Source organism: Harpia harpyja, chromosome Z (genome assembly GCF_026419915.1).
Source record: "Harpia harpyja isolate bHarHar1 chromosome Z, bHarHar1 primary haplotype, whole genome shotgun sequence".
Classification (NCBI taxonomy): Eukaryota; Metazoa; Chordata; class Aves; order Accipitriformes; family Accipitridae; genus Harpia; species Harpia harpyja.
The window spans coordinates 38,251,223-38,265,092 of record NC_068969.1 but is presented as its reverse complement, the minus strand read 5'-3'; the positions used below and the strand labels follow the sequence as shown (position 1 = coordinate 38,265,092).

Here is a 13,870-nt window from a genome sequence, read left to right as displayed (position 1 = left end):
GAGAACTGCATAGCTACCTTAGTAAGTTAAAATATCAAATTAAATAGATTCAGCATGTTAGCTTGAGCTCAAATGAAGAAAGCTCTATGCAGACTATCAACACAAGGAATTTCATAAGTCTCTAATGCTCCTGGACAAAGACCCCTGAAATTTTAAATAGAAACCTCAACTCTCCAGGTGTTCTAGAGTTGGAAGTATCATATAGTATACAGCTCTCCTTTATATTATGACACAAGCACTGAATTCTCTACCCTTTAAGGTCTGAAAAATTGTGTAAGTGTGGGAGCAGGAGAACAACAACAGTAGGGTATTCCACAGAACTGTTTTTCATTTGTTTTCTCTTCTGTAAGAAAAATAATAATTTGCCTTTTACTCTGTACCTTGTGATGAAGGCATGACAAAACCAATCAGCACCACAGCTTGGTAAGTACATCATTACTGTTGCTGTTCCTTCCCAATTCTGACAACTACTCATGGAGGCAGGTCAATATTAAACTTCCACTCTACCTTTTGCTGCCTTTAATAGAATGACACACTTTCCTGCCTCCCACAGATTTTGGAACTACTGTTCACATAAGAAGATTGTTTTAATAGTGTGAAATACAAAGTAAACCAGACAGCTTAACTCTCATCAATTTGCTCCTAGTGCAGCAGGTAGAATTCAGCAGTGTTCTGCCACTATTACTGATTTGAAGAACAAGCAAAGACAAACTATTTATTAACTGCACTTGCCACAAAACAGCATCACACAATCTCAGGAACTGAATTATGACTCTCTTGCATCACTATTAGATAATGTATTTGGTATATAAGACTACACATGGGGAACCAAACAATCCAAAAACCAATCAAAATGAAGGAGTCTCAAAATTAACAATGTTAAAGTAACAAAGGGATCTGCAGATCAGGTTGTTCTCCCCGACTTGACAGGCTGCATTTATATAATAAAACAAGTATATTCCTGGCACTTCAGCATTTCCATTTTAAGAATAATTTATTAGTAAATATGACTTTGGAAAATTTAGTAATTTGCATGAGACTCCAGGAAAAACAGACATATTACCAAAAGCCTTTTCCACACTTTGCACACTTATTCGGCTTTCAATAAAACTGAACAGATTAATTTGAAAATAATTAATCTGAAGGTCAGAATAACTTACATCTTGCATGTCCCTGTTGTTTCCTTTCCCAGTGTACTAATATAGCCTATTCATACTTAAAGCACTAAACCCACACTCATTTAAAAGTTAATTTCTCAAATTTATTGAGGTGCATTCCCATGCAGAAAGGACACCTTTCTTATTGCAGCAAAACAAAAAGGTTTCTAGTTTGTATACTAGGAGAACTGCTAAACATGCATCACCAATATCAAAGATGTTTGCATCTCCCTAAACATATTAGGGTCTGCAAATAAGCATAGTAAAATGTAAGGTCCAACTATTGTTTCACTAATTTTGCACAAACGTGAGTGAGCAAGAGAAATGAAAATTACAAACTACACCATTTCTGCATCAAAGAAGTTTACGCTCAAATGAGGACATGGTGTAGAACTGCATTACAATCCACTGTATTACAGGAGTTCACAGCAGAATTTGGCATGGGCCAAATGTAGGTATCAGTCTAACAGTTTGCTGTTCACTTAAACTGAACAATACGACACTTCACAGAATTTTATGACTACATTTCTTTTATTACTAAAGAGAAAAAAATTTCAGTAATGCTAAGTCTGCATCTGGATGTACAGACACCTTTATACTTCCAGCTGTCACATTTAAGACTGACTACATCAGAATTTAAAATAGGATACACCATTACCAAGTGTATCAAATCTGCAGTTTCATGCAGAAAGTCCAAAACAGACATCATGACCAGAGTCCACAGGTCAGAACACTATAGCATTATATACTTTGCATTTATGCTAGCTAGATACAGGGCAAGAACCTAAGGAAATAATATTTTCCTCTTGAAATTGTGTATGTCCCATCAATATGCAATTTGAAGATGCCAGGAAGTAAATCATTAGCTTACAAGAGAAAACACAGACTTCTTATATCAATCATGCCTTTCTAGAGATTCACAATCACAGAGGCTTTTCTCCTCTTCTAGGTTCTTCCCTCTAACATATGATGTCCAGACTGCTCAACTAATTTGGGTCACTGGGAGAGGCTGCAGTGGAGCAAGGACAGCACAGTAGTAAAATAAACCACTATCAACAAAAGCAACCTTGAGCATGGGATTATCATGAGCTATAAAATTACTATGACAAGTTAAGTTTTTAAATGAACATAAATGTACATTTTCATTCTTAAAGTATTAAATACCTCCCCTCAGTATGAAGGCTTTAAACTCGTCCTAAAGGACAAGAATCTATATACAACTTTGAATGCTCCAGAGACCAAGCAGGCATCATGACAGAGAAGCAGAGCTTCCTTTGAAACTGTGCATCAAAAAGAAGATGACAGCTTTTTTTTGTAGCATCATCGCCGATTTATGATTTCCAATAATGTTGTTTTCCAGTAGTTTAAATGCAAACTTTACTAGCAATAAAGATTAATGTCTATGCTTCCTAGTTAGTTTAACCCTTAAATATGTGAAGATCAAAATTTAGGTTTTCCTCATGAGTTAACACAGGTTTTTTGTTTCAAGAGAAAGTTACTTCAATATATTCCTTTTTCAAACAATCAATAGGACACCCAGCACAACCCTTACTAAAATCTTCATCCTAATTCTTAATAAGTAATTGAATGTGTGAGTATGTCTGTAAATAAACACTATACAGAATGAAGTCCTGTACAGCAAGATGATACTTTGCCTTAAACTTAAGGGGTTTTGGTTGAAATCACAAATGTATCTGTACAATGTCATATTGTGTATGGTTTTGTGCCATTTTATGCTTTACTATGAACCAATCAGAAGATGTTTACAGGACGTAAACAACCAGTACCCTAAAAAAACCACAAGTAAGCTAGGCAGAATTCGGGCAGAAAAAAATTTACATAGCCTTAAAAAGTACAAAAGTGCCATAACTGGACAATCTGGTTTATAATTTGTTATTATTAAAGGTTAAAATTGAGAAAGAAATACAGCTAAGAGAAACAGAACAAAACCATGAGGTTTATGATTATCAACATGGCATCAGCAAAAACCAGGAAGGGTTATAATAAAAGAAGTAACAAGTGTATGTGAAAGGCTATAAAGAGATTCCTACCTTTAAACCAACTGCTAAGAGATCTGTAACAACACCGTAGAAAAAAATGAAGAGAGAAAATTGAAGTTGTTAGCAAATTATTGCAAAGTAATGGTAAATAGGTTAAAGGAAGAAACAAAAACATTGTTATGAAAGTCAAAATATGATGAGCTGTGCCTTTTTTTTTTCTCTTGCAAAGGAAATAGTTTACCAATGCATAGCATGGAGAGAAAAAAAGAAAACGACTGTCAGGATCACAATAGCAATCAACAAAATTCTGCAAAATTTGTCTATGAAACACACCCTTTTCACTGTTCATTTTTAACCCTACTTCCTTCTGAAAACAGAAAAATGCATAAACAAGATTCCAGGATACAGTGTTTATCAGCAGCTCTACCTTGTAGCATGAAAGATATTTACTTTTGTTACTTTGATTTCTATTGTTCTGCAGAACTAAATATACATAACTTAGTTTAAGAAAATAATATTTGGGGAAAAAAGGTCTCACTTCCCATGCGTCCAAAACGCACCATGGATTCACAGGAAGCTAAAAGATCTGTCTCTCAACTGATCAATCATTCAATTTAAAAGCATGAAACTACTTTTTCTAACTTACAAGTTTTCAGAGCCTTACAAATTGTCTGGAAAAAAAAAAAAATTTCCATTCTCAACCATGACACTCTAAAGATGCATGTTTTGGATTGTTTGCCTTTTGAGTATTTAATTTTCAGCTTCACATTTAAAGCTTTTCTCCACAACAACAAAAGCCAGAATTTTTTTATTTTTTTAAAAGGAAGATTCATGTTTTCAAACAATCACATAACTCTAGGACTAAAAGGTCTAAGAATTGCACACTTGAAGTCAAGTGGTTGGAAAGTAATAAAAATCTGCATGATGATGTGCATCACATAAATTAAGTATTACTTGAATAAGCTCTTGTCCTAATAGATGAAAGATTTACATCAAGATCAACAATAGAGTACAATACTTCTATTCACAAGCTGAATTTTCAATTACTACTTAATATTTTCTAGGAGAGTAGTGTTGTATGCAGGAAAAACATGGTCACAGCTATGATACCCACAGTTCTTGTCCTTCTTGTCTCATCTGTGTTTTGTTTCCTCCCCACTACCTTAGCAATGTTTATCAGCTTCTCACTGCATGACACTTTCTCATGCAATAGTCTCTGTTCCTCAGCCCAACTCTGCTTCATCTGTTGGAACAATTAGTAATAAACTAGCCACTGTAAGAATCATCCTTTAGATGAAAGCTTCAGTATTAACAAAGTAATCATATAAATGAGGGCAAAGTCATAATCTCAGACTGTCTGGAGACTCAGGAGACAGTACAACATTAATTTTTGTTTACATTCTCCCCTGTATCCAGAAAGCCTACGTCTTTTGTTTACATGAATGCTCCATGTTTTCGGTATATATGGACATGTATTGGCTTTGTGTGGCAAGGTTTTGGTAGCGGGGGGCGGGGGGGGCGGACGGGACGTTACAGGGGTGGCTTCTGTAAGGACACTTCCCCTGTGTCTGGCAGAGCCAATACCAGCCAGCTCTAAGACAGACCCACCGCCGGCCAAGGTCGAGCCCATCAGCGATAGGGGTAACGCCTCTGTGATAACAGATTTAAGAAGGAAAAAAAGTTGCTGGGACACACAGAAATGGCGGCCGAAGAGAGGAGTGAGAACATGTAAGAGAAACAACCCTGCAGACACCAAGGTCAGTGAAGAATAAGAGGGAGGAGGTGCTCCAGGCGCCAGAGCTGAGATTCCCCTGCAGCCCGGGGGGAAGACCATGGTGAGGCAGGCTGTCCCCCTGCAGCCCATGGAGGTCCGCGGTGGAGCAGATATCCACCTGCAGCCCATGGAGGACCCCACGCCGGAGCAGGTGGGTGCCCAAACGAGGCTGTAAGCCCATGGGAAGCCCGTGCTGGAGCAGTGTGCTCCTGAAGGACTGCACGCCATGGAAGGGACCCATGCTGAAGCAGTTTGTGAAGAACTGCAGCCCGTGGGAAGGACCCACACTGGAGAAGCTCGTGGAGAACTGTCTGCTGCGGGAGAGACCCCACACTGGAGCAGGGGAGGAGTGTGATGAGTCCTGCACCTGAGGAGGATGAAGCGGCAGAAAATAACGTGTGATAAACTGACCGTAAACCCCATTCCCTGTCCCCTTGCGCCGCTGCGGGCGTTTGGTAGAGAATCCAGGAGTGAAGTTGTGCCCGGGAAGAAGGGAGGGGTGGAGGGAAGGTGTTCTGAGATTTGGTTTTATTTCTCATTACCCTACTCTGGTTGATTGGTAATAAGTTGAGTTAATTTTCCCCAAGCTAAGTCTGTTTTGCCTGTGACGGTAATTGGTGAGTGATCTCTCCTGTCCTTATCTCGACCCACAAGCCCTTTGTTATATTTTCTCTCCCCTGTCCAGCTGAGGAGGGGGGAGTGATAGAATGGCTTTGGTGGGCACCTGGCACCCAGCCAGGGTCAATCCACCACAGGACAAGATCTTCTCTTCTCTTATTGCCTCTCCTAAGTATCACCAGTGACACAAAACGAACTTTTCTCTTCAGTTTTAATTCACAATAGTACTTCCTCTAACAGTCTTCATTTCTTCCAACTCTGAATAGAACACACAAGTGAGCTGGCGAGATAATAATTTTTCCTGATCAAAGTATACTGTGAAGTGGTTTAACAGTAACACTAAAATCATATTACTGTTAAGCATGACTTCTTTAGTTTTAACCCTATTATTTTGCTTACGAACATACAATCAACTATGGGAGAAACATGAGTCTGAGAAGAAAACGTATGAAGCAAATACAACTCCTGAATTTTATTAATATTTAAGTCCATGCATCCTGTTAACATTCTCTGTGTTTTATAAAATACTGATAACTAAACAAGGTACCACCTCACTGAGACCACCTTTGGGCAGTCTACAGTTTTAAATTAGATTGCTGTGGTTAAACATCAAGTTATTAATGCTCATTAGTCTAGAACACAGTTTTAATTTAGTCTTTGGATTGCATGTTTTGAGAACTCTGGATCCTGCTGAGACCTGGCTTTTTTCTTGTCATGTGTTATGAGTCCCTCTCCCTATCTTTTAAGGTACACACTGAAACAGCAACTAGTACCATGATAGAGTTCCTCCAAAAGAACGTTGCTCACAACACACTAGGCTATGCTTGTCACAAGTGTGCACTAAAAATGCCCATTTTGTACACAAAACAGATGAACCCTATGGCTCCAAAATAAAGTTGACAAAAATAAAAAATTCCTAATGAATCATAATCTTGTTCCTTGGTGACTCTACATCAAAGACAGTATTTATGTTATTACTGCCCATTCCTCAGCCCTACAGAGGGCAACCATTACACAGCAAAAAAAAGCAGCAGAGAGCAGAGGCAATAGGGGAACACAGTATCAGCTGAATGATCTTTGCATTTACGTAGAAGTCCCGTTAGTGTATGTACATATAAATATACACAGATACACTTGAGACTTATTTTACATGATGGTGAGACAAAAATTGCCATTAGCAAAACAATTTCCCTACAGAACATATGCTATGGGATCCTGCAGATAAGACTTAGCAATGAATAGTTATTTTCAAGTTACTTTTACATTTTCAAAGCACTTAATTTTACTTCAATAAATTTGTTTTCTATTTTAGAAAACAAATCCATTGTACATACACAAGGTCTGTTTCAACAAATTGAAAGGCATATATTAGTGGATAAAGCAGGGCTGTACAGAATAAAAGGAAATTATATATAAACACAGTCTTCTCCAGCGACAGACTTACTTAACACTTCCAAACTAATGACAATTAAGACAACTCAGTTTCTGAAGCAACAGATAGCTGCTTTCAATCTGGATTAAAAAAAAAAAAAAAAAAAAATCAAAAAAATCTGGAACTGCATAGATTTATAGACACTAATTTATTTTGTTTACCAGGAAGTGATGCCTATACTCATTGACCTTTCCTTTAAGCACCACTTTAGATTATGCATTAAGTTGACCTGTAAGACTGAACAATATATGTAGTTTTGCCACCCATATCTTCACTCACATTTTGGTACTCCATCTCTATAAATACTTGGTTGTCTGGAGGAGAAAGACCAAGGGAAAAAAACATTTACAAATTAAGAAAGCCAATGTATTGCGTTTGCGTGGCAAGGTTTTGGTAGGGGAGGGGTTGCAGGGGTGGCTTCTGTGAGAAGCTGCTAGAAGCTTCCCCTATGTCCGACAGAGCCAAGGCCAGACCCGCCGCTGGCCAAGGCCGAGCCCATCAGCGATAGGGGTAACGCCTCTGTGATAACAGATTTAAGAAGGAAAAAAAGTTGCTGGGACACACAGAAACTGCAGCCAGAGAGAGGAGTGAGAACATGTGAGAGAAACAGCCCTGCAGACACCAAGGTCAGTGAAGAAGGAGGGGGAGGAGGTGCTCCAGGAGCCGGAGCAGAGATTCCCCTGCAGCCCGTGGGGAAGACCATGGTGAGGCAGGCTGTCCCCCTGCAGCCCACGGAGGTCCGCGGTGGAGCAGATATCCACCTGCAGCCCAGGGAGGACCCCACACCGGAGCAGGTGGGTGCCCGAAGGAGGCTGTGAGCCCGTGGGAAGCCCATGCTGGAGCAGGTTTTCTGGCAGGACTTGTGACCCCATGGGGGACCCACAATGGAGCAGCGTGCTCCTGAAGGACTGCACGCCGTGGAAGGGACCCATGCTGGAGCAGTTCATGAAGAACTGCAGCCTGTGGGAAGGACCCACACCACAGAAGTTTGTGGAGAACTGTCTCCCGTGGGAGGGACCCCACACTGGAGCAGGCAAAGAGTGTGAGGAGTCCTGCCCTTGAGGAGGAAGGAGCGGCAGAGACAATGTGTGATGAACTGACCCCAACCCCCATTCCCCATCCCCCTGCACCGCTGGCAGGGGATAGGTAGAGAATTCAGGAGTGAGTGCCTGGGAAGAAAGGAGGGGTGGGGGGAAGGTGTTTTAAGATTTGGTTTTATTTCTCATTACCCTACTCTTGTTTGATTGGCAATAAATTAAGTCAATTTTCCCTAAGCCAAGTCTGGTTTGCCCGTGACGGTAATTGGTTGAGTGATTTCTCCCTGTTCTTATCTCGACCCACAAGCCCTTTGTTATATTTTCTCTCCCCTGTCCTTTTGAGGAGGGGGAGTGATAGATAGATAGTGTGTGGTGCTTAGTTGCTGGCTGGGGTTAAACCACGACAGCCAAACAGCTCGAGAGACTGTGGATGTCTGGAGTTTGTATTCATCTTCTGAAACTGATCAGTTTTATAAGGAGAGCAAGCTTTTCTATACATCCACCAAGTTTTATTACACAGAAACAAGTTCACTAGCACTGACAGAAACCAAATGAAAAATGAACACATCACCTACTTTTGAGTTCAAGAAGTTTCCTGCACAGAAACTAAGTTTTGCACTACAGCTTCCACCACATCCAAGGTCCTACACTGTACACTGAATGAATGACTTCACGAAAAATCATTACAGATTTCAAATTGACTGTGTTTTGGGAGAGGACAGGTAACCAAAACAAGGGGAAGGAACAGACCTGAAGCTAGAGTAATTTTCCTGGTGACACAAGCTCAGAACAAATAGCTTGTCTGTATACATGGAGCCAGGAAGAGAAATCAGAGACCAGAAAATAGAAACAGGTGAACTGACAAATAAAAAAAAAAAAAAGTAAGAAAGTGAATGCACTATAGTGGGTAATAAAATGAGAAAATGAACAATGAAAAAACCCACAGAAATGGAACCGGAAAGGAAATCCTAATCAAGCCTAGCAAAGCTAGGTAGGAAAAGAAGGCCTAACAAAACCAAGAGGGATTACATGTAATTTATGCATTAAACTAAGTCACCTGGCAATGTTACAAGTCAGTAAAATACTCAGATGCTGCATTCATTTAATTTGCAGTGGTTTTTGGGGTCACTGTGGCAACATGCGTTTCATGCTGACTGCCAAACAGTATTGTAAGTGTTTCTAGCCTAGAAAATACTATGGTTAAAAGGCTGAAGGCATATAGAATCACAGAATCATTTAGGTTGGAAAAGACCTTTAAGATACAGAAGTCTTTGAAGCATAGTTTGCATGCTCAAGTACAGCCCTTGAAGAATGTTGTCACTCTGGACAAGTGCAAAAATGTGCTTTGAATCCTCTCTTCAAAGTGTCTATGACCTTTTTCAAAGTATTGCAGTCTAGAAATTACCTAGTAAGCAAGAATTGAAAGTTGGAGCGATACTCCTAACGAAGTCACTGCAAGGTAGAGTAGGACAGATCTGCAGTGGCCTGCTCTTCACTACACATGGAAGTTATTTCACATCCTTCTCTTGTGCCACTGCACATTAGGCGACATGGTAGCTACAAGACAAGAAAAGGCTTACCAGTCCCCGATTTCTCTACATGGTCTGATCCCAAACCAGAAGACACGGTAAGATTTGATTTCTGCCTGTACCTGAACTGTTTTTGGATCATCCTTACTCCCATGATTAATGCAAGCCACCTCCCAAGAGACAGTAATGTTTTGTTTGAATGGTAAGATCCTAGTAGGGAGTACTGACCCCACCATACACTTGTGCACTTGCGCGAAATATGCACAGCTGCACAGAATGTACATATGCAAACATTATTTTGGCTCCTTTGCTTCTGGTATTCACTATTGAGAAAGAATGATGTCTTTGCCTTGACTTTAAATGCCCCTATAATACACCATGTCTCCTAATGAATAAGAATGGCAGCAAGTTAAATTACTTGTAGTACAGTGTAATTAAGAAAGTTAATTGCAAAGATAATGGTTAGATTATTGAATCATATAAGCATTCATTCCACTGGCTTTCACAGGAAATTTAGGGTGTGGCCTCCTGGTCAGTTTAAGATGACCTAAGGCTGCAGCAAGCAGAGGCAGTCATGCCATTCCCCACCCTTGTGTTTTTACAGCTTCCCCTTCAGTGACTAACAACTGCAAGGCAGCATGGTACCAGAATAATTTACTATGCAGTTCACACATGACAATTGCTACACCATAAGGGAGATGCAGAAATGTGCTGCCAAGGATGGTGCTGCACTTTTGGCAACAGTCCTGAGTTTGAACAACTTCAGTTAACAGGGAAACAGCAAGAGTAGGGAAGAGTGGTATCAACAGGAAGAGTCAAAACACTTTTTCCTTTTCACCTACCCAGTCTGCCGCAGTGTCAGAAATGCCGCCTCTTACTCCAACATGAAAGTCATGTCCACAGACCTGAAAAGATAGGGTCTATTTTCACACGCTGAAATGAGGAGGGGGGGGCAGGGGAAGTCTCTCAAATGTAGTCTTCCACAAAGATTAGGCAGCACAAAATGAAATTAAAAGTACAAATTATATACGATGGTCAAAAGCAGAAAAACCAAAAGCAACAGTGCAATTCCATGCAACAGTTAATGAGTGCAAAAGAAAAGAATTAAGAACCGTACCTTGAAACAGCAGCTGTAGGCACACTTTTATTACATAACTAACTCTCATCTTCACATTTTAACACAATATTATGTTTAATCAGGATATTCTTTAAAAGAAAGTCGACCTAAACACACTTGTGCTAATCACTTAATACCTCCAGAGGTTCTTCAGCTAGCACAGGACTAGTTCAGCAGAAAACTTGATAAAGACTCCCTGGTAGGACCCAGCATACTTAACTGCTTATCTCCCCCCACAGGGTACCTAAGCAGATTAATTTTCTTGACTATAGACCAAATCAAATAAATAGTAATTTGACAACTGGTAAGAAAACTATGAGATCGATTTATATTATGCTATTTTGATGTTTCTGATTGTGACAGATGATTCCCATTTCTGATTGTATCACATAGTAGTAGTAAACGAGTTTGATCAGTGAACAGCAGGCTCATAAGGAGGGATAACTTCATTCACACTAGGCCTACATTAGATATTTTTCATAAGCACATAACTCAAAGTGGGTTAGAAACAGGTATTGATGAAGAAACTACAGGAAAAAGTAAGCCAGGTAATTCTAATTATGTAGAATATAAATCTGAAAAAGGCTTGTGGGCCAGAAACCTAAGGATAATAACGTGCAAGTGGTTGACATCTCTTTAAGAATTTGAACATCATCTTCCAGAATTCAGAAGCCTTTTGAAATCTTTTTAATCTGGTACCAGAGTGGCTGAATTTAACTTGAAAATATAAATTCAGCTGCTGTGTTTACTGTTGTTCCTGATTTTTTTCTCTTACTAAGCCACAAGGAAGTCACTAACCTCAGTTAAAGAAAAATATACATCTATATACATATCTGGGCTGCCTTCAGTAGTCAACAAAAATTTATAGTTCATACCATTACTAATTTCTTTGAATTTAATCATTTTAACTTGAATCACGTTTTCCTCCAAATGCAATAAAGGGCCAAGTTCTTTGCCACAAAACAGTGGAATTTTTACAGCTTTCTAGAGAATCTTCCTGATCCAAATAAAAATAGTTTCTCTGTGTTTACCTCTATGTATTCTTACCCTTACTAAATATAAGTTTTAGAACTAAATTAGCCTCAGTATCCCACAGAAATAAATTAGTCCCCGTATTTAATTTCCATATTAGTGCTGATGAAGTGTAATTTTACTTCTTTTATTCTTCCTATTTTTAAGAGTGTTTAACAACAACAACAAAAAAGTCACAAGCTGGTTTATGAAAAGTTTTAAAATTCTTCATGCAAGGGCAGTTTTAACCAGTCATGGTCTTCACAGCTTGCATTTTCACCTAACAGTTTGGAAATCCTCCAATCAAGTCCAATTCGCAAAAAGTCCTTAGCATCTTCTAATAAAAAAAAAAAGAAAAAAAATCACCCCCCAAAAAATAGGCCTTCATGAAGTGTCACAGGCAGCATCTAACAACTCAAAGCATACTCAAACTTGCAGTTATGATCAACCACCTGTATCATTACTGAAACACCTAAAAAGCTCTACTTAAGAACATTTCTTAAAAACCACTCAACTGATTCACCTTTAATGCACCTTTAGTCTTTGTCTCACTCTCTGACAACCAAGTTTATTTGGAAGGTTCTCCTTTGTGATGTTAGATTTGTACAATTTAAGAACTACATATGTTTTGCTTATACTATTTCTACTCAGAACAGAATGAATGTCAACCTTAAGTTATCTTTAATATTAGTATTTCAGGGCAGTAGACTAACTGACACATGCCCCTTCCCTCCTCTCTCAACTGAAATAACAAAACCTTTACCAAAATTAAAAAACAGTTTCCAAAAGAAACTCACCATACTAGTTGAAAGTGAACAGGGATATCATGCAAACCATACACTCAGCTTAGAGGGCAATTCCACAACCTAGGAGAAAAAAAGATTTGTATTGTCAAATGGATTAAAAGAAAAATAAAATTACATGTTCCTCATAAGCATATTTGACATTAAAAAAGAAGATAATCTCACTCCGGTGAGAACTGCCTTAATTTTCTTTTGAAATTCTCCAGAAATTAGTTTCAAAGCTAATGTGAAAAAATGCTGATCATAGCAAAATTACTCATTACAGATTTTAATGTATGTGCATTTTGATTAACCAGCATTTATACAAGATTGTTCTTGTCAATCTGCCTCCCTATCAAGGCTTCCACTGCAACAGTCTTAAAAGATGTCAGAAAAGTTTGGGCCGCACTGCTTTGAGTCATCAGAAACAAAAAAAAAAAAGTCTTTCTAACTTCTGTTTCAGAATTCCTAGATTTCAAGAACAGGTAAGATTTTACAGGTCACTGAGGTACAGGATGCACTTTAAGTTAATAATATCTATGTCTCTGCATGAAGTTAGAAGCACTGTCATCTGTGCTCCGTGCCGGCCTCCCCGGCGCCGGCCGTGGCCCCAGCCCACACCAGGTGGCAGATGGGGCATGGGTCCTGCCACTCCCCCTGGCTGGGCCGTGGATGGGTTAGTACCTGCCACCGCTGATCTTTAGTGATCATTTCCATTTTCATGTATGTGTACCGTTATGATGAAAAAAATAAAGGAAACAGTAAAGTACTTGACTGACCTTAGGCACAGTTACTTTCCTGGGACAGCTGAATCTTCTACCACGGTCAAACTTCCGAGGCCTTGGATTCTGGAATACCAATAGGCAAAGGAAAAAAATACCAGCAATCACATTAGCACTTAAAAAGTAGTGAGGGAAGTTGGCAGTAGACATAACGAACTTGGTTTGATTACTTTGTTTCAAGTTAAGAAACTTTATCAAGACACAAGACAAGAAGTTGGTGTACATCACGCTACCCCAGCAATGGGAGTGCAATACTTCAAACTTGTGAGAAAAGATCTTCTGAGGACCAGGTACTGTGTAAGCTTTGTCACTGTAACAACTTACTGCGTATTTAAGGGCTTCAGGGCTGTCTATAAAAATGCACTTAGCATTACAAGAAAAATCATTCCGATTATTGATTAACCTTGCGGAAGAGGTGACAATCAGTTCACTTCCACATACGCACTTCTGTCAGGCACTGGCGACATGGCAGACAGCAGCAACCCCTCGTTTTTTCTGCTACAGACAACCACCCGCCGGGCTTGAGGTACAAAACTTCAGTCACGACATGGAACTGCGATCCCCAAGAACTCGTCACGACCCTCACTCGCCCTTAAGAAAGCAGCGCGCCAAAGGGCTTCTTTAAACGCCT

General features: G+C 39.5%; 1 protein-coding gene across 1 annotated transcript in view; it reads right to left on the bottom strand.

Moving 5' to 3' along the window:
• The window catches only part of PTBP3 (polypyrimidine tract binding protein 3), a 60,034-nt gene extending 46,702 nt beyond the window's left edge, over window positions 1-13,332 (bottom strand). The window contains exons 1-3 of the mRNA XM_052776478.1: window positions 13,237-13,332; window positions 12,473-12,541; window positions 10,390-10,452 (exon numbers count right to left, since the gene is read on the bottom strand). The gene's annotated coding sequence lies outside the window, so the exon portion shown is untranslated. The remainder of the gene's footprint in view (window positions 1-10,389; window positions 10,453-12,472; window positions 12,542-13,236) is intronic.
• Window positions 13,333-13,870: the final 538 nt, after the last annotated feature.